Consider the following 20,620-nt stretch of genomic DNA (forward strand, 5'->3'; position numbering starts at 1 on the left):
AACAATAGTTTATCAACTTACATTTATTAAAATAGCATATATATATATATGATGATAATGCAGGAAAGATGCAATGGAATGAGCAGCATCATTCAATTATGAGGAGGAAAAAATGAGAACACCTTTTCTGGAAAAAGAAGACATTTGGCAATACAGGTTTCCCCCGCTATCTGAAAGTAGAGTGTTACAACCTTTCGTAAGCCGAAAATGGCGAAAAGCGAAGAAGCAATTACCTTAGGACACATCTTGCTGACGGGTGCAGAAAATAAATGGAGACGAAGCACACATGCTCACAGCCAGTTCAAAGCTATGGCGGCCTGAGGCTGAGATGCTGGGTGCAGTTCCCGCGGAAGGCGCTTGGCGGCGCCAGTCTTGCTTCTCGGGGTGGGTGCTCCCTCTAAGAGGGCTGGCTGCAAGGGGAACGCTGGATGCTCTTTTCTCTTTTGACTTTTTTGTAAAATCGAAAATCCTCTTCAAATTTCTTTCGGTTAGCGAAAACGAGTCCTAATGTGGGTTTTTCGTAAAGTGAAGAGGCGTAAAGCGAACTTGTGAAAAGTGGGGGATACCTGTATATACCAAGATCCTTTCAAAATGAATCAGCTTTGGCGCACCTCTATCTTAAGGAAGTAATCCAAGAGTGTTTTTCATAGAAAGGGGGCTTTCGTAGATCTACTTACAATAGAACAAAATAGGAAAAAACATAAATATCCAACAAAATGAGAACAAGTAAATAAATAACTATATATTCAGAAGATGAAATATATGAAGCTATTAAAAATTACATTTTTGAGACAATTTAATAAATGAGAAAATATTTCTGTCAAAATAGAAAGTGGAAAGAACGACAAAATTATATCTACCATTTGATGTTACCCACGTAAATGTGTTTAAAAAGACTGGAAAGAAATACACTAAAATAATAGCAGTGATTGCATCTGCCGCTGGGATTATAGATTAGATGAGAAATTATCCTTCTCTACACTTTCCAAGTTTTCTTCAATAACTATAGATTATTTTTCTAGTTAGAAAAATATTTATAGTAATTTAACTTTTTTTAATAAAATATACATATGTTAAAATATGTTTAATTTCTCTGACTGGACTCAGTTATAGGCCAGACAAAGAATATTTATGTAGGTAAAAGAGAAGATGGTGATCTCTCCTTTAAATTTTCACTCAATACACCAGACTTCTCTGTACTAGATTGTTGGTTGGCGTAACCATGTTTCTAAATACGTTGCTACCTCATAGTCAACTGAAGTACTGCTTATTTCTCACGGCCCAGCTCAAGCTCCATCTCTTGCTGGAAGACTTCATGAAAACTCAGTCCACAGGATCTGCCTTCTCCTTGAAAACTTTTTGGACATGACAGCCAGTACAACTCAACAATGCTCTGTCATCTGTTTCCATTTTGTATGTGTGCTTCCTCTCTTTGTTAGGTTTCGCCCTCTTGGGAACAGATGCATCAGTTAGCTATTTCTGCCTAACAGAGCACTCTAAAACTTAACGACTTAAAATCACAAGTCTATGAATTGTCTGGGAGGCTGGAAATGGTTGTTCTCGGCTGAATTTACTCGTGTGTTCGTGGTTGGCTGCCAGGTTGACTAAGGACTAACTGGTCTAGAGAGGCTTCAGTCGACACAGCTTGTCTCTGTCCCATGTAGCCTTTAGCCTCCAACAGACTAACCTGGGCTTTTTCTCATGGTGAGGGCAGGATTCAAAGACAGCAAGTGGAAGCACACGGGGCCTTTTGAGGCCTCAGCTCAGAACTGGCACATGATTTCTGCAATATTTTATTTGCCAAAGTAAATCACGGGGCAAGCCTAGATTCAAGAGGTAGGGAAATAGATCCTACTTCTTAATGAAAGGAGCTGAATACACTGTGTAGCTACAGGAAGGAATAATTGGGGCCATTGTTCCTATGGAGGTTCAATTTTTTTCAATTCTGTATTGTTCCTAGTAACTGGTCTGGTCTATAATATATGCACCAACCATTTTGCTGGTTGCTAACAGCTCCATTCCCACTTTCTTTTTGCTCTGTTCTGAATTGCAGGTGGCTGGAAGCCTGGAAACTACATGCAAACCCAGATTCAGATTTGGTTCTGCCAGTGGGAGGCACTGCCAGGAGATTGAAAAGCTGGAGGAAGAGAGAAGTCACTTCGTTTTTCCTACTTGTGCTTCTAGCGGTAGCAACAGAGGCAGCAGGCAGGTGTGGGCTCCAGGATCTCTGCTCAGGTAACGCAGCTCCACTGGTCATTACAGGGTGGTGAGGGATGTGCCAGCAACACAATGCTTCTGGACTCGGGCTCTAGGGGTGGCAGCAGCATGTCAGCCATCTCAGAGGCGTGCCACCTGAGGCTTCTGATTTTGGAGGAACAGCACAGAAGCAGGCGACAGTGGCCTCCGCAGATCCCGTGGTGCTCATGGCAGCAGGCTCTGGCTTCCTGAAAAGCAATGCTTTTGCAGACGCAGCCGTCAGCCCAGCAGATCAGTGACACAAATAGTCATGGATTCTGGGCAACCAGCTCTCAAAATTGGCAACCTGAGATTGGTTATCTGGATATCTAGTGAAAATGGCATACTAGTAGACCATGTTGTAGTATTAGAAGACCACAACTAGTAGCTCTGCAGGGACAAAACAGTTACTAAGTTATTACCTGTGTTTGTCCATGATGAAGTGCTCAGAGATGAAGTTACTGGTGGTGTTGGAAATAATGACTATGACATTTCACAACACATGTAAGCCAAGTCGTTATGCTATACACCTTAAACTTATGTAGTGCTGTATCTCAATTATATCGCAATGAAATTGAAAAAGAATTAATAAATAAAGTAATGTGGGAGTTAGTTTAAAAAACAAGAAAGAAAGAAAGAGAATGATTACAAGAAGCTGGATGGGCGAAGTGGTGCTGTTTCTGACTCCACTGGAGAGTTCACATGAAAAGAAAGACAAGATCCATCTTCAATGCTTAGCTTAAGGCACAATCTGAAAGCCCAAAAACTTCTATGTCAGCCCTAAAAATTCTCCATTTTCTTATATTCTCAGGATCGATACAGATGGAAGTCAGATCCAAAATTTAATAAATTGAAGTTGCAGAACTACAATATAAATTGAATTCATAGCTTTGTCAGGTTTAGTACATGACATTGACTGGGAAAGAGTGGAACTCTCAAAGTTCGAACCAGTAAATGTAGATGGGCTTAGGGAAACGTGAGAATCTAGATTTATTGAATGAACACTCTTGGAACTTTTTTTTCTGTAGAAGCACCCCATCCTTCCATCTTTGAGGAAACTCTGTCTGTAATGCAAAACAACTATCATGATGTAAAACATAAAATACTTATAGACTGATGGATTTAGAATCTTCACCAGAAAGACTCTTAAAGAAATCATAGAAAGAGCAGACTGGGCCTTAAAAAAGTCAGCTAACCTCCTTAGATAAAATTAGGTAAACTGAGTCCCAGAGAAGCTATGATTAGAACCCTAGGGGCCAGCCCAGTGGCACAGCGGTTAAGTGCGCACGTTCCACTTGGGTGGCCTGGGGTTCACCAGTTCAGATCCCGGGTGCAGACATGGCATGGCTTGGCAATCCATGCTGTGGTAGGTGTCCCACACAGAAAGGAGAGGAAGATGGACATGGATGTTAGCTCAGGGCTAGTCTTCCTCAGCAAAAAGAGGAGGATTGGTGGCAGATGTTAACTCAGGGCTAATCTTCCTCAAAAAAAAAAAAAAAAAGAGAGAGAGATTCACGAGTTAGAACTGTAAAGCTATCCAAATGAAAGCTGAATGCTTGCAGGCTCAAGCTGAAGTCACCTTCATTGGGTCCACTCAAGAAAGGTTCTCTGTTTTAATTTGTTTTCATTTCTTGAGTATCATCCTTATCAAAAATTCCATAGGAATGTGACATTAGCTTGCCAAATGTCGCTACTAGCTGCTACACTTTTTAACATATAGTTCAGTCCAGCCTTCTAAAGACTTATTCAAAGGCTATAAATTCTGATATATGCCCTTAGAAGGCGGACAGTCACTCTCTACGGAGAATCACATCACTCAACCACATCAACCTTCGCAGGGAAAGCCGGCCTTGCCCTTGATGATGTTTCAGTAACCGGGTGGCTGCTATCTGGATAAAACCATATATTCTCTCAACTATCTCTGTGGCATGCTGTCCTCACCATGATGCTGACGCCTTACTTCTTTTTGGTTTGCTCAGACTTAGTGTATTGTCCATGGCAATATAAGGTAGTGTCACTGCTAAACTCGACATCACTAACCTATCAACACTCTCCCTGCACCAAGTGACTGTTGGAGTTTCATGCCTCCCTCTCAGAAGCATGGAGGTCGGCACAGCACACGTCCCTGGTGTGTTGTGTAATGGTTTCCACATATGCATTATTTAAGTAGAAGAAATTATCTGGGATGCTGGTCAGTCGTAAAAGCCTGTAGTTCTCACCTGAGTCTCAGAGTACCAAAGTAACTTTGCCTCATCCTTCGTAAAGTTAACACCCAAATGGAATCTCATTTATGCTAGATGGTAAATGACTTACCTGAAATATTAAGGCTGGGGGGAAGCTGAGAGATCAAGCATCACCCCTGCCATGAAGTGCACCTAGTTGCCACTAAACCAGCTCAGGTACTGTCCCCTGGGCGTCTAAGAATCTTTTATAGCATTAGTCATGAAGGCAGCATTCTGGAGGGAAGAAAATATGAGGTTTATTGTCAGAGTGATCTATATTCAGATCCAGTTTGGACCATTTACTGACTTCATCTTGTTATAGACATGGTCTACTTATAGAACCTCAGTTTCCTTGAACGTAGAGTAAGAAATGGCAATATTATCCTTGGAGGGCTGTTGCGAAGATGAAATAGTGTGTATCAGGAGCCTATTGGAGAGACTGGCACATAACAGCTGCACAAGCGGTCATAACTATTATTTTACTCTCGTGAGGACAATCTGTGTACACGTCTGTTGAGGCTAGTCTCCAAAAATGCCCCTAATGGACCACACTCTCTTATATTCAAGCAGCTATGTAGACCCTCCACAATGAATGCGGATTGTCTCTGTGAATTGTTTCAACCAACAAAATGTACCAAAGGGCCCCTGTAAGATTCTGCTTCGGTGCTCTTGGAAGTCAGTCACTATTCCAGATCAGAAATCTGGGCATTTTTCTTGACTGCTTTTTCTCCCAACATTCAGTTAGTAACCATCACGCTCACCACCACCGTCATCAAACCTATCAAGTCTTAAATGTGTACTGGTGTGCACAGCAACCCTAAGAGACATGTGCTCCCTGTTTACAGATGAGCACACACACCAAAGCAGAGCAGGCGTGAGATCTGCCCAAGGTCAGTGCCCGGGCTGAGAGATGGCAGGTGGGTTCACAGCCTGTGCTCTTACGCCCAGCCCCAAATGCCTCACCAACAATGATATTCCTGCAATACGTCTTTATGGGGCCCCTCCTCTCTACTTCCTCTGCCACTACCCTAATCATCACTTCTCCTCCACGGGGTTATTCCAATAATCCCGTAACTCCTTGTCCGAAGTCTCCTTCCCGCAAATGCTCTCCACACTGCCTCCGGAGTGAGCCTTCCAAAATGTCAGTCTGACCAGCTACTTCCGTCAATGGCTCTTCAAGGCCTGCAGGGGAATTCCAAACACCCGGCCTGCACACAAGCCTGCGCATCATCTTAGCCCTGCCATCACCCCTGCAAATAACCTAAGTTCCAGCTGGGCAGAGTGGCTTGGAGGCCCCCAGGGACACCCGATCTCACACAACAGTCTTCTCTCATCGTGTTCTCACTGCCACCGTGGCACCCACCACCACCAATCCACCTTTGGCTGGCCTTCTCTAACTTCCACTTCAAGACTGGGCTTGCTCAGTGTCCTGTTCCCTGGGAAGCATTCCTGGGCGCTTCTGGTCTTTCTGTTCCATTACTTAAAGCTTAGCTCTATTCTAAAACCTATCACAATATAATGTACATACTTATTTACATAACTCTCTCTTGCACTAAGTGTGTGAGCTCCCGGTACAACCTCTGTCTCCTACCACAGTCGGACACTTAGTTGGTGCTCAATACTATTTAACAGTTGGATGGATGGATGGATGGATGGATAGATGGATGGTTGGATGGATGCCTAAAATGTTTTCTTTTGCTGAAATAGAATTACCTCTTCTCCACCCACCCCCACCACCAGACTAAATTTTTTCTAAATCCTGCAAATTAGAGGATATTATTGCTTCTATCAGTCATAGTTTCAGAAATGTAAAGATTAATACTCACGACGAGCAGCAAATGTTTCATCCTTAAGGTGCCACAGGAATAACATTTGCTAATTTGTATTTGCATTTGAAATTGAAACACAAATTGGCACAAGAACTATTACACATCCCGGCTAATTAATGTTCTAAAAATGAATTATGCAAATCAACCTCAACAGGCCTCAGAAGCTCTTTCCATGTATAATGAACAACGCAGAATGTGATCCTCGTTTAAGGGCTGATTCTGACAGGATTGTACAGCGGGAAGAACCCAGGCTTCGGAAGCAGACTCAGCTAGTTGTGTCACTTCTAGCTAGGTGGCAATCTCCCTGAGCCTCAGTTTCTTCATCTGTTAATTGGTAATGAGAATCTAATCAGATTCCAGAGAAAATGAAAGAAACGACTATCACACGGTTCCTGGCCTAAGCGGCTGCCTCTAAATGTTAGTTTCCTTCGTCCTTTGGCTTCAGGATGCTGCACCCTTCAGAACATCCTCCATCCTCTCACACTGCCCCTTCCCTGCCTCCTTTGCTAACGCCAGTCTTGCCTCAAGCACGACTCTGCCCTCCGGATCCCTGCAATAGAGGCCACAGCTGTGCGTGTGTTTTCATTTCATGTACTGAACAATGTAACATCTAGCTTGGCCACCGAGCAGTCCTTAGGCCTTGAGAACAGAATGTCAGCACAGCTGGGGGAGGTCATGGTGACTGATTAGGCAGCAAAGCAGACAGCAGCGAAATTCTGGGCAGCTGTCTGTGTGGTCTGCGCAAGGTTCTGATAACCTATCATCATGACCATTAGCTGTCCCCTGATTCGGCAGAGCCTAGACCAGCACCAATAAACCCGCCTGCATAGTACGACGCCATTGCATGCACCAGGGACATTTTGCTCAGAAAGGACTTGTGGGCTCCAACTAGAGTCCACTGCAGACAGGTCTGACAGTGATGATTGGAAGTAACACACTGATGGGCCTCAAGGAGCCCAATAAAGATGGCCCTGAGAGCTAAAGGCTCGAGCAAATAGCAAGAATGTGACCATCAGGACAAAGCAAGGGCTTACAGGAAGACCCTGTGGTCAGTGTAGCTCTGAGACCCTGTGGCCAAGGCCATCAGCATGTTGATATCGCCTTAGTTTTTCAGCCGTACACACACAAAGTGAGGGCAGCAGCATGGGAGGAGCCCACAGACAGCTCCCTTCTGAAGCCATTACTGCCACCCATGGCGACCAGCCTGACCTGGGCAAGCAGAGCCCCCAGGAGAAGGTGGCACCGACAGCAAGGCCAGGACTGACAGTTCCTCCAGCCACCACCCCAGTTGTAGCCTGGAGGAACTTCTCAATCCCCTAGTGAGGAAGAAAGGCAATTTAAATGAGCATCTCATACCTGGGACATAGGGCACATATTAAGCCTTCATAGGGATGCCCTATACGGACGGGCACCAGCATCTTCATTTTCTGAGTGGAGATACTTTGGTTTCTCTCCATTTATTCCTTCAATTAAAAAGTTCAAGTTAAAGGACCTCACTTAGGTATTATTTAAACAGCAGTAACAGAACCAAGATGCAAACTACGTGCTCACAATCTGGGTACCAGGGCAGGTTCCCTCTGATGGAGAGAGCTGACCCCATCTCACCACGCTGTTGCCTGTCTCAGACACACAAAGACTAAGAGAACCTTGAGGTTTTCTGTACTATAGAGTAGGAACTAGCTGTGAATCGAAGGGGTTTTTTCTTAGTTTGTTTTTTTTGTTAAGGAAGATTAGCCCTGAGCTAACATCCACTGCCAATCCTCCTCTCTTTGCTGAGGAAGACTGGCCCTGAGCTAACATCCATGCCCATCTTCCTCTACTTTCTATGTAGGACGCCTACCACAGCACGGCTTGCCAAGCGGTGCCGTGTCCACACCCGGGATCCGAACTGGCGAAGCCCAGGTCGCCGAAGCAGAATGTGCGCACTTAACCACTGAGCCACCGGGCCGGCCCCTGAAGTTTTTTAAGTAGGGATTATAAGAGAAAATTAGAAAGTCTCACAAGAGAAGCTGTCCCTAAAATATTTGTGGTCAACGCCACGCTGTTTCACACTTAAATTCAGACACAGTGTGGTGAAGCCGGAAGAACGTCAGCTTCAAAAGCAGACCTCCCAGCTGCGAATCCCAGTCCAGAGCTCGGTGCTCGCGTGGCCTGGGAAGAGTCGTTTTATCATTCATCAAGTGTCCGTTTTCTCAGCTACAGCGTAGGGCTGCGCGTTGATCAGAAAGGCATCCAGAGGAGCTGCTCCAAGGGAAAGTCTGGAGGCAAAGGCGAGGGCTGATGCTGACGCCAGCGCTCTCCAGCTCAGTGGCTTAGGTGAGTTATTTTACAGCACCTCAGTTTCCTCCACAGCACAATAGGGTAATAGTTGTACCGACCTCCTAGGATCAGTGAGTGTATTGAGTCCGTGATGATCTCAATGTCTGTGTCCCCCCTAAATTCGTATGTTGAAATCCTAACCTGCAAAGGTGATGGTGTTAGGAAGTGGGGCCTTTGAGAGCTGCTTAAGTCAAGGAGGGTAGAGCCCTCAGGAATGGGATTAATGCTTTATAACAGAGGCTCCAGAGAATTTCTAGCCCCTTCCACCATGTGAGGACACAGCCAGAGGTCAGCAGTCTGCAACCTGAAAGAGGGCCCTCACCCATCCATGCGGGCACCCTCACCTCAGACTTTCAGCCTCCAGAACCGTGAACAATTTGTTTCTGCCATGTACAAGGCTCCCAGTCTGTGGTATTTTGTTGTAGCAGCCCGAACGGACTCAGACAGAGTCCATACATTAATCCAGCACCTGGTGCACAGTAGGCTCTCGTATGATGGCTGTTAGAACGATTGTTTTCTTCCAGTACTCATCCAGCTCTCCTCCGTATGTACCAGGAGGCGCCCAAGGCACCGTGATGCAGAGACTAAGAGGATACCATCCTCCAGGGGCTCGCTGTCCACGGGACACACACAGGGAACTGCAGCAACGTGCAGGCTCTAGAAGAAAGCCTGACCCAGCCTAGAGAATTCCAGAAAACGTAACATTTGAGGTGAGGCTTGAAGGATACAATGTCCAAAAGGGTGGAAGTGCATTCCAGAGAGCAGGACTTGAACGTGACAAGACATAGAGGTGAGAAGAGCCGGGCACAGGGTCTGCAGGCGGCTGAGCACGTCGGGCAGAGGAGACACGAGCCTGGAGGAGAGGGTGGCCCCCCTTTAGCCCAAGGGGCTGCGAGCCCAGAGACCTGGGTTTTAAACTCTCCCGAGTACCAGCTCTGAGATTTGGACTAATTTCTAAATTTGTAAGATTAGAGTGTTAAAAGAGACGATCCTTGAGGTCCCTCTGAGCTCTGAAGCAATTTAACTCTCACCAGATTGCAGGCTCCCAGGAGGCAAATTGCATGTTCCGATGCTCCGCTTCCCCTCGTACAGCTCAGGGGCCAGGTTTGGGGCTCAAAAAATGCCTTTGATGCTTTTGGAATTTTCTAGTCTTTTCTAGCTCTGAAATCTCTCATTTTAACAGTTTCTTCACAAACAGTTTCCAGAAACCCCCTATTTACAAAACTTATCAGCCCCGAATCTTTATTTTATGTGTTTTCTCATTAAAACAAATCAAAAATGCCTATTGAGAGGTTGTCAAGGTTTTTAAAATTCAAAACCAAAATGTGACCATCACCTGAATTGTCTCCTTCAAAGGACCTGAGGTCTGGGAGCCTCCTTGACAAGGACAACCCAGGACTCTCCAGAGAAGGAACCTGGGAAACCTGAGGGAGCTGCTGCCATCCCTGGCTCCTGAGCCCGATAAAATTAGCCGAAAAATGATCTCCATGGCAACAGGAAATTTGTTTCTTAAAGAAGGTTAGAAATAATGCCTTTGGAAGAAACTTCGCAACAGACAGAATATTCTCAGATTACACATAAATGGTGTCTATGCCAACACCCGATGGGCCAGACGGCTCAATTATCTGGATCATTTAGGCCTGAGCCAGTGATCTGTAAAAGAATAGGAGGCTTTTAAGACCTGAAGGATGGAATGCGGCAGGTGCAGGCCCCGGCTCAGCCTCAGGCATCCGAAGCCCTGCCTCTTCCCGAGTTTCCTCTGTGGATCTGGGCCCCGGAACTGGACTCACAGGTCCAGGGTGTAGCCCTCGGCCGGCTGCTTCCCAGGAAGGACGGAGAGGTGCCCGGAATCGTTAGACTGATGGTCAGGAAGTCATTGGCAGGTGACGGGTGAGGACTGAGGGGCACCACAGGCAGAGAGAAACCACGCACCGCACGTGTTTCGGGGGGTGGCCGTTTCCAGCACAGGGGGCCCAACATCCTCCTTTTTGCCCAAACAAGAAGAGAGGCAAGATTTCAAGGTCCTCCTGCCCACGCTCTGTGTGCTGCGGCTCCCTGTTCTACACGTTAGCCTTGTTTCTTCTCTCCCTCTGTCTCTGCCTCCTTAACTCAGTCCCTCCTTAGAAGACTCAAAGCCATCCAGGAAATTGAAACCCATTTGGCTTTGCCCAGTTTTGAGAGGAGACAGCAAAGCAAAGGGCTGATGCTGAAGCCAGGCTGCCCAAGTTCAAATTCTCCAAACCCTGGGGCCTCAGTTCCTCATCTGTAAAAATGGAATGAGAATAAAGGTGACTTCCGTGAGGTCTAAATAAATTAGTATCTGTAAACATTTACACCAGTGCCTTGTGTGGAGTAATCGCTGTGTACGCTTTGCTAAACCTCCCAAATCATTTAAAATACTGGAGCCCCTACAAAGCCAGGCGGGGCTCCAGACGCAGAGGCGGCCTGGTAATTCCTGGGCTGAGATTCCTTTCACTGTGAATCATTAAAGAATTACGGATGATGGGAAATGCCACATGTCATCCTGTCTCCTTGTGGCACAGATGAGAAACTGACGCCCAGTTGGAGGTGGAGACCCAGGTAGCCCCAGAGGGTTTCTGAAAGAGACTTCTGTCTTCAAGGCAACGCCAAGGGGATGCTGTGGCCATAGCCTGCCGGAGGGCCACAAGGAGCCAAAGCTGGAGGGTGCCCAAGAAGCCTGTGTCCCCATCTTTCCCTCCTATAGGCCCTCCCCCGACTTCTGCCCAGGGCCATGGCACCTGAATAGGAGTTTCTTGAAAAAATAAAATAAAAGTCTTTTCTGCTCATCTGCACTTGGGAAAAATCTGCATAGACTTGCTATCCTCCCCATCCCCCACCCCATCCCCTGTGTAGTGTGTCATGTTGTATGTCCCTGTCGTCGTCGTTCCCTGTCCCCGTCCCTGTCTCATTGTCCCCCTCCACCCTGGCCCCCGCAGGGCCAGTGCTGCGAACCTGCAAAAGCTCAGGGAAATCCTGCAGGACAGAAATCACTGTGTATGTAACACAGCTTATACCAAATTCATCTGAAGGCAGGCCCCTTTTAGTCAAGCATCTTGTGAGACTAGTGCTCCCCCAGCACACAACACTGAGGACTATCCACTTCCAGCAAATACTGAGCCAGGGAGGGAGGCAGGAGGGGAGGGCGGTGTCCGGGAGCAGAGCTCCCTGCAGCTCCCAGCTGAGGCTCTGTAAATGTTTGCCTAACATCTTGCCTCCTTTTTGCTTGTGTTCGTCTGTTTGTTTATTTGTTTGTTTGCTGGAAAATGAATGTAGGTATTCCTCAGGCAAAGATCAGGATCCTAGTGGCCCCATTAACTGTTTTCAGGAGCTCAGTATATAAGTTCTATCTCTAAAGAATTATTTTTAGTAGTTGCATCTGATAATAAATTCTGAGACCACGCAGCAGCGGGGATTCCAGACACCACCCCTTATGGTGTCTCAACAGCTCCAGAACCCGGTAGAATCCAGAGTGTAAACTTCAGAAGCAAAGCGGGAATCCGGGCTACGACATTTCTCAGCTTTGTGAATTGGCCGAGTGACTTAACCGCTCTAAGCCAGTTTCTCCATCCTAAAGCACCATATCCAACATTTATTGGGCATTTACTGTTTGCCAGTAACTGTGTGAACAGCTTTACACATATTATCTCATTTAATTCTCACCATTCAAGAGGAGGAAACAGGGGCACAGGGAAGTTATTTGCCCACAGAGTAAACAACGTGCCCATAACGCAAATTTACTTACTGGTTAATAAGTAAATGGCAGAGCTTGAGCAATTATCCTCAGGGTCCTCTAAGTGGTTGTGAGAACTGAGTTTTATCATGCATTGGCTCGCAGTGGGAATCAGCAAATGTTACATCCTTCTTTCCTCTTGCTTCCAACTATAGACTTGGTCCAGAGGAAAAATGAGCTTAGCTCCCATCCTCCTCCCCTCCCCTCCCCTTCTTTCTTTCCTTCCTTCTGTCCTTATTTTATTTATGCATCAAACATTTATTGAAAACTTTCTCCATATTCCATACCAGGTTCCTTTCTAGGCAACTAAGCAAATAGCACCAAGCCAGCGAGGGCTGTGCCTGCCCTCCAGCAGCTCGCTGTCTAGTCTGCATTCTGCAGGGTTAGCTAATTCCATGGGAACACAACAAAGAGAGCCAAAATCTCAAATTTCTGTTCTGTTTTACTGTCATTCAAAGAAAGAAAATTCGTTTCTTGAGCCCCTCCCATGGGTGAGGTATTCTTCCGTCATTTCATTTAATCCACACAGCCACCCTTTGAAGGGTACTTCTATGTCTATTTTTTTTTTTTTAAAAGATTGGCACCTGGGCTAACAACTGTTGCCAATCTTTTTTTTTTTTTCTGCTTTTATCTCCCCAAACCCGCCCTGTACACAGTTGTATACTTAGTTGCACGTCCTTCTAGCTGTGGGATGTGGGACGCCGCCTCAACGTGGCCTGACGAGCAGTGGCATGTCCGCGCCCAGGATCCGAACCCTGGGCCGCCGCAGCAGAGCGCGGGAACTTAACCACTCGGCCACGGAGGCGGCCCCCTATGTCTACTTTTTAGTGAGACCCGGGCGGCCCAGCGGCTGGTCCCTGACGCACAGTAAGAAGCCGAGATGGGCCTGAAACTCAGCAGTCTACCTCTAAGACCCTCCCCCGTTTCTTCCATTGTCCTGGGCTGCTCCTCAATGTCTAGTTCTCTAGGCTGACTTTGCAAATAGTGACTCAGATTTCTCGGAATCTTTTTCTCCATTTTTAATTTTTGGAGGATAAATTTAGTTAGCCACTGACATTTCCCCTAATAAGCCCCTTTCTCATGAATGGTCACAACCCCAGTCCCACGGGGCAGCTAGGAAGTGGGGGCGATGGGACCACTGGCCCCGCCCCGCACCCCCTGCCCGAGGAATGCCTGCCTTGGGCCGGGCGGCCAGATTTATGGCCGCTCACACAGCTGTTTCCAGCCAAGGTGAGGGCTTCCTCTTAATGGTGTCGTTTACAAGTCAATAAAGCGGATGGAGCGCCGTTTCCGCCGCTGGTCCCACCTCGCGGGGCTCTGTTGTCTCACCCTGCAGTCGGGGTGCAAGGGGGCCGGCCGAGGGGGCCTCGTCCCCGCCGTAATGGCCCTGCTCTCTCATCAGCCCCAGGGCCGCCGGGCCATAAAGGGCCCCGTCCGCTCCGAGGGCAGAGTTCAAAGCTCTGGCTCCCCAGGGTCCCGACTAAACTCGCCGCCCCGCCCCGCTTTATGGCTCCTGCCCCCGCGGTCGCCCAGCACGAGCGCCGAGCGCTGGGGTCTTATCACCAGACGCCGAGATAAAGGCTAGCTCTGGGCAGGCTCCGGCCGCCCCGAAGGTGCCCGCTGGGCTGGGGCTCCCATGGCGCTCGGGGCTGTGCTCCATGAGCTCAAGCCGGAGAGGAGACCCTCTCTGGGTACCTGGCTTTTCTCTACCTGACCTTCTAGGGCCACCGCTTCTAGTGGAAGGGCCAAGGGGAGACCTCTGAACTCCCAGGGGCTCAGGGAGTCCCTGGAGACTCCCCCAGGCCAAGGCGATAATGAGGTGAGAGAAGGTGGCAGCTTAATGGGCCTGTGCCTGCGGGGAAGGGGAGATGGTGCTGCAGCCCTCCTGGAAAGGGGGATCAAGTCAAGGTCATGGAGCTGGGTGATGGCAGAGCAGATCAGGACCCTGCAGACATTCACTCGTCCATTTGTTCCAGAAACCCAACTGGAGCACCTACTCTGCGCCCGCGTTGTGCTAGGTGCTGTGGGTTCAGTGCATGAAGGAGCCCAGCTGGCCCCACTGGGGTCCAGAAAAATAAACAGGAATCAGCTGGGCAGAGAAGGGGAGTGCATACATTTACGAAAAGGAATAGTGTGTAGGGAAGCATGGAGGTGAGAAAGAGGGGGCATGGCACATTCAGAGTGCCCCCAGGGCCGGTGGGGGAGAGGCGAGCCCTGGAGGCTGGGCTCTGTCCTCTCCTCTTACAGCCTCACACTTGCAGGGGAAAAGGGCGCTGGCTGTTCCACCTCTGCCCCCTGGCCTTTGCCCACACCGGAGACACACGCATACACAGCTTTCTCCCATCTGGTGGTCACAGGAAGCCCAGTGGTGAGGGCCAGTGTCATCCACCCCTCCCCCATACAGTCCAGCAGGGGCAGCCTGTGTTCGCTGAAACCCAGTGCAGGAACTGGCTTGACCAGCGGGAAGCACCGTGAACCCAGGGAGATGAGTCTAAGGGATATGTCACCTGCTGCCCGCCAGGATACAAATATCTAGTGTGTCAAGCAATGCTCTGTGCATGGCCTTGTGGAGATGATCCTGCTGTCAGAGGGCTTACGGAAGATGGTTAGAGTAAGATTCTCACTTCTCAGGAGAAAAAACTGAGGCCCAGAGAAGTTAAAAGACAAGAGCTGATATAAGGCTACCACTAGCCTGTTTGGTGCCTTTGTGTGACCTAGAAAAGGGCGCCCCTGCGGGGCGGGTGCAGCCTGATGGGAGCGGGACATCTGAGCAGAGGAGAAGGTGCCCTTCCCTCTGGGCACGTGCAGAAGTGCCCCCAGGCACATAAGTTGTCCAGGAAAGCTAGGCTGGACTGCAGCCTCCTTGTGCAACTTAAAGAGAAAGGGCTCTCACCATGTCAAACTGAGGCAGAGAAAGCAGCCGGCTGCAGTCAGGCAGAAGTGCAATTCACTCAGCTCCATGACACGACTAATTGCACTGCAGCCGCGGGTAACTCCCCTTCCCTTTATCTGTTGACTAAGTGAATGCTCCCTGCTTCCCCAGGGTTGGTGAAGATTTAAGAGTAGATAGTATTTCTTATTCTCCCAGTGCCTCCCGAACAGAAGATGAAGGATCCCCGGAGCCCTGGATGTTTTCCTTCCTTCCTCACTTAGAGACAGGCCTTAGTCATTTGTTTCCTGCCTCCATATAATTACAGTGCAGGGGCCTCATTCTCCAGGCCTGTTTTAGTGAAGGAGGAAGGAAGTCACAGACCTTTTCACCGCACCTCCCTGCTCAGACGCCAGCTGGGAATTTGACTAATCTGCGATTGCAGCCAATAACCCCTGCACGTTCCAGATCAAGGTACCACGCAGGCCATTCAGGACTGCTCTTATCGCCATCAATCAGCCACTGTTCTCAGGCCCGACCTCCGGGACACCAGTCCTCGCCGCCGTGGGTTGGGGGAGGAAAGTCTCCCCACACACACTGCGGAGCACACCAGGGCCACTTCGGCGGCCAGCTGCCCTCACCGTGAGCAGGTCTGTGAAAACACCCATTGTGTGTGTGCCTCTCTAGAGGACCTGTGCAGAGGGCTGCCCCAGAAAACACTTGCGATGGTCTCGGCAGAGCTGGGAACCCATCAGCTGAAGAAGCCCTTGTCTTGTCTACCTCTTTCAGACCTAGCTGGGTGGCCCAGGGTATCCAGAGAGGTCCATGGCTTTGTCAAGAGACATCCTGGAAGAGAGTCATTCCCACCGAGTTGAGCTGTTCCGAGACAGGCTGTTCTATGACCCTGACCACGTTCCTTCCCACTTTGCAGCAAACTTTTCTCTAAAATAGGGAGTAAGAATATATAACCCCCAAGGCTCCTTTCTAGCGCTGACATTCTGGGCTGCTGTGATTTGGGGAGTTACAAAGGATTCTTGCCTAATTGGTGGTGTGGATTAAAACAGAATAGTTATTTGTGAAAACTCAGCTGTGAAAAGGAAGGGAGAAATTTCCTTCCCAGAGAGATGGCCACAGGATTCATTCAGCCTTTACAGAAAGAGCCGTAAAGTTGTTTTGCAAACAAAGTTGATCTTCACGAAGACTCCTGTCAGTGCAATGAGTTAGAATCCTTGAATGGAAACCTTCTTTATTGTTTAAAGTATCCACAGGGCGGGAAGATTCCAGTTAAGGTTCACATGCACTACAAAAGGTTGTATTTCAGCTAAGATGTAAGAGATTTATGGCCTTATTCAGCCCGCACTCACAAAACACCTACTCTGTGCCAGGCTAGGTGCTGAGGACAGAGAAACAAGAACCTCTCCTGCCCTCAAAGTGGGCCTATTTCAGGGAAAGTCATAAGGAGGAGTCCCCACACATTAGTTTACCAAGGATCTTTGGGAACACCACAGGCCGGGGAGGTGTGGTGAACAAGAATCATCATCTCCATTTTACGAAATATTTGAGGCTCAGAGAGGTGCACTCATTTGTCTAAGGCCACACAGCCAGGGAGTGGAAGAGAAGTTTGCAAATTCTGCTCTTCTGACTCGTAGGCGAGAGCTCTCTCCATCACACTTCTGTGTCTATCAGTAACAGAGGGCCAAGAACAAGAAGTCATCATCTCTCAGGGCTTGCTGCACAGAGTCGGCGCTCCATAAATATCTGTTAACGTAACCAGCTGGGTTCTTGACTCCACTATTCTACATGGAGACTTGATTGCCTCTTTCTAAAACCTGAATTTACTTCTCTCCTGTTCTTTCATGTTGAGTGTTTGTGATAGGATTGTGGCTTCTGCAAACGGAAAATCCTAAAGGGTATTGCTCCTGCAATTCTCTTAATCCTGCTGGTATTCCCAGCACAAACCTCACAACATGCTGCTAATTTCCTCTGAAAATTGCTAGCACCTCTGTGCATCACAACGGCAGGAAGACAAAGCAGAGCCTTGGAATGAAGCAGACCTGGGATCCTGTCCCTGGGTCATCTTGGGCAAATAGTAGCCTTTCTGTGCCCCAGTGTTGCAGTCTGTAAAATGGAGTGAATACTCACCTTGAGAAGAAGATGCTGGAGGGTCAAATGGAATTCATCAGAGGCTCTGCCCCACCACGGGTTCTGTTTTGCTTTTTAACAATGTGAATTTCCTTCTCTACCCCCATTTCCTGCCGTGATAGGATTTAGGCAAATCCCCTCTATGGCCTATTTTCTTCTCTGTAAGAGTTTTTCCACCATCAGGTTCTCTATCCCATTGGGGATTCAGATCCATCTGAACTGATGATGGGGAATTCAGATCCTCCAGGATTCCTTGATCATCCGCCCAGCATGTTCCATTGACTGAGCAGCAGAGTTTCTGCCAGCAACAGCATTCAGAACAGTAAGAGTGTGCACACTCCACCCAAAAGATAACTCTACTAAGGAACGATTTCTCTTCGTGGCTGCAGCTTCAAAGACACAACCAAAGGGACTTTTGGGGCTCTTTTCATTGGGAAAGCACGAGCCTCGTCACAATTAGAATCGTCTTATCTGTCAGGCCCCGTGGCTACAGGACCTGGCTTATGAGCTTTTTAGGGTCCTACAAAAGTATTTGAGAGCTGAAAACAAATGATTGGCTCAAAACCTGCAAAATCAAAGTGGACAAATGTTTAATTAAGTACCTAAAAAATGCAAGGTTATGTCATGTGCCGCTTCATTCACTGTTAAATTTATCACTCGTGAAAATTGCATTACGTTGTAAAACAGTTTGTAAGTTATGTTTTCTCACTTTGCATGAATTTCCAAATAGGCTGAGGAAAAACAGAGCTTACTGTAAATTGATTGAGTTACCCATAGCCAAATAATTTCAAAGGTGAAGTTATAGACATTCTTTTGAACTTTTTTATAGGAAAAGGAAAAACAAAAACCCTGTTATGCATAATACAGAATGTAGGTGTCTGGTGACATATTTGAGGTGATGCTGGTCAGAGTCTCCGAGAATAAGACTGCGAGGGCCCACTAAGGACTTCCAAGAGCCCAGACCATCATCTGGTCGGTCCTGATGCTTTCACCAGGAGGCAGGCACCCACCCAGTCCACCCAACAAGCTGCAAGGACTTTTAGATATTTGCTCACCAAGAAGTGGGTGCTATCGGCAAAGGCTGGCCAGCCGACTCCCCGGGCTCCCCGGCCCCTTCTGCTTAGCATTCCTCCAGCTAATAAAACACTGCTCATCCAGCGCCAGGTTAATATTTACTCAGTAGTAACCATTCTAGAGTTAAAGGCTGAAGGCCATGCTAAAGTTAAAACATTAAAAAGGAAGTCTTACCTCCTGGGTCAGTGTTACAATTTTCCGGGAGTGGAGTGTGACTCCACGGTGGATTTTGATCGCTAGTGGCGTTCCCCGGAGTAGATGAGCAACCCCTGGGATTGAACAAGATAGTTAGATCTTCTTCCAGCTTTTAGCAGGGGCTGACACTGGAGAAATTCTTTTTTAGTCCCTTCTAGACTTCACTTTGCGTGGCTGTAAAATGGGGGTGATGATCCCTACCAGGGAATTATGAACATCAAATGAAGTGGGTTCCCCTAAGATTTCCAAAAGCTGAGAAACACTGCACGATGTAAGATGGGCATGCATCATTTGGCCAAGAATGTTTTTTCGCTTTAGTGTAGCAACAAAAGACTCTCCATGAAAATGATCATTTCAATCAACCTTTTAAGAGCAAATGCCAAAATTTAATTGTGACAAGTCGTATTTTCCAAAGATGGCCACATCAGTGCCTCTCCCATTCCGCATGCTCTTCTCCCCGTGGAACAACATTCCTCCATTCAGAGGTGGGGTCCATCCTCCCCCTCCTCAAACCTGTCCAGAACACGGCAACTGCCTCTAGCAATGGAATCTGGCAGAAAGGGGATCTAGTGACTTCCGAGGCTAGGTCCAAGAGATAATAGAGTTTCCACCTGACTCCGTCTCTTGGGACATGGACCTTTGGGGCCCTAAGTGGCCATGTAAGGAGTAAGGCTACCCTGAAGCCACAGGGCTGGAGAGACCACAAGGAGACAGAGAGGATGCCCGAGTAGCCCCAGCTGCAAATGCTCCACATCTATACGTGGTGGGATAATCATTTTATTCATTTATTTTATTCTTGTCGCTTATCCGCATTTATAAAATTTCTATAGCAGACATATATTACTTCTTTTCAAAACAAGTTACTGTTTTTTTAAGTTCCACTCGTGTCCCCACCCTCTAAGAGTATCGCCAGGCCTTGGCTAAGATCTACACGGAACTCCAACAACTGACTCTTTGCATAATTCAACAAAATAATGGTTTGCCCCAGAATCCCGACAAGCTTAAAGTTGTGGACAGACGCCAGCAACCACCACACGCCTCAGTCCAGCTGAGCGGATCCCATGGTCAGGTTTACCCATTGTTAGAGCCACCAACCCAGCCGCCCCAGGGCTGAAGCAGGTTTTCCTGAGGCCTGAGAGTCTGGGTTGTTTTTTTTTAAGCCACGGGAAAGTGACGCTTTTCATTCATTCATTAAATATTGATTAAGCCTTCCGTGTGCCAGGCGCAGGGCTAGCTGCTGGGGCGGACTCGAGGTCTGCCTTCATGCAGGGAGAACTCCAAATGAAGCTGTTGTCTGAAGGTGGCATAAGTGCTGTGAGAGCGGCCGCCCCGGAGGCAGGGAGCAGGCAGAGATTCACAGGGCTGCCAGGGATAAGAGGATGTGCAAGCTCAGGTGTGAAATGCAGGGACAGGACGGGAGGAGGTTTCAGGCGGAGGGAGCAGCGTGGGCCCAGGTGTTTCTCTAGCACCCAGAAGGCTTTCTCCTCCTAGACTCTGCCTGGCGATGGTTCCAGGATGGCTTCCGAGCACTGGATGAAGACATAGGACTTGTTATCTCCCTGTCATCCCCAGCCCTTCGGTCCTCAGACTCCAGAGCAGCCCAGGGTGTGCCCAAGGTCGCTTCCTTGATGGGGCCGTGCCCTCCTGGCACCAGGACTCAGGGAGACATACTGGGGAGGAAGGTCTCACAACCAGCTGGTGCTCCATCATGCTCTGAGACGCCTCCCCTCTAATGAGGGAGGGAGAGCACTGAGGGTGGAATCAGACTCTGGGTAAGGCCCTACCCCTCTCTAAGTCTTAGTTTCCTCGTCTGTAAAATGGGTATAATAAGTAATCCCAGCGTCACAAAGTATGAGGTGTACTATAGATGGAATGTTTGTGTCCTCTCCAAATTCATGCATTGAAGTCCTACTCCCCAGTGTGATGGTACCGGGGGCATGGGGGGTGCCTCTGGGAGGTGATTAGGTCATGAGGGTGGCACCCT

The sequence above is a fragment of the Equus przewalskii genome, chromosome 14, assembly GCF_037783145.1.
Source record: "Equus przewalskii isolate Varuska chromosome 14, EquPr2, whole genome shotgun sequence".
Taxonomy (NCBI): Eukaryota; Metazoa; Chordata; class Mammalia; order Perissodactyla; family Equidae; genus Equus; species Equus przewalskii.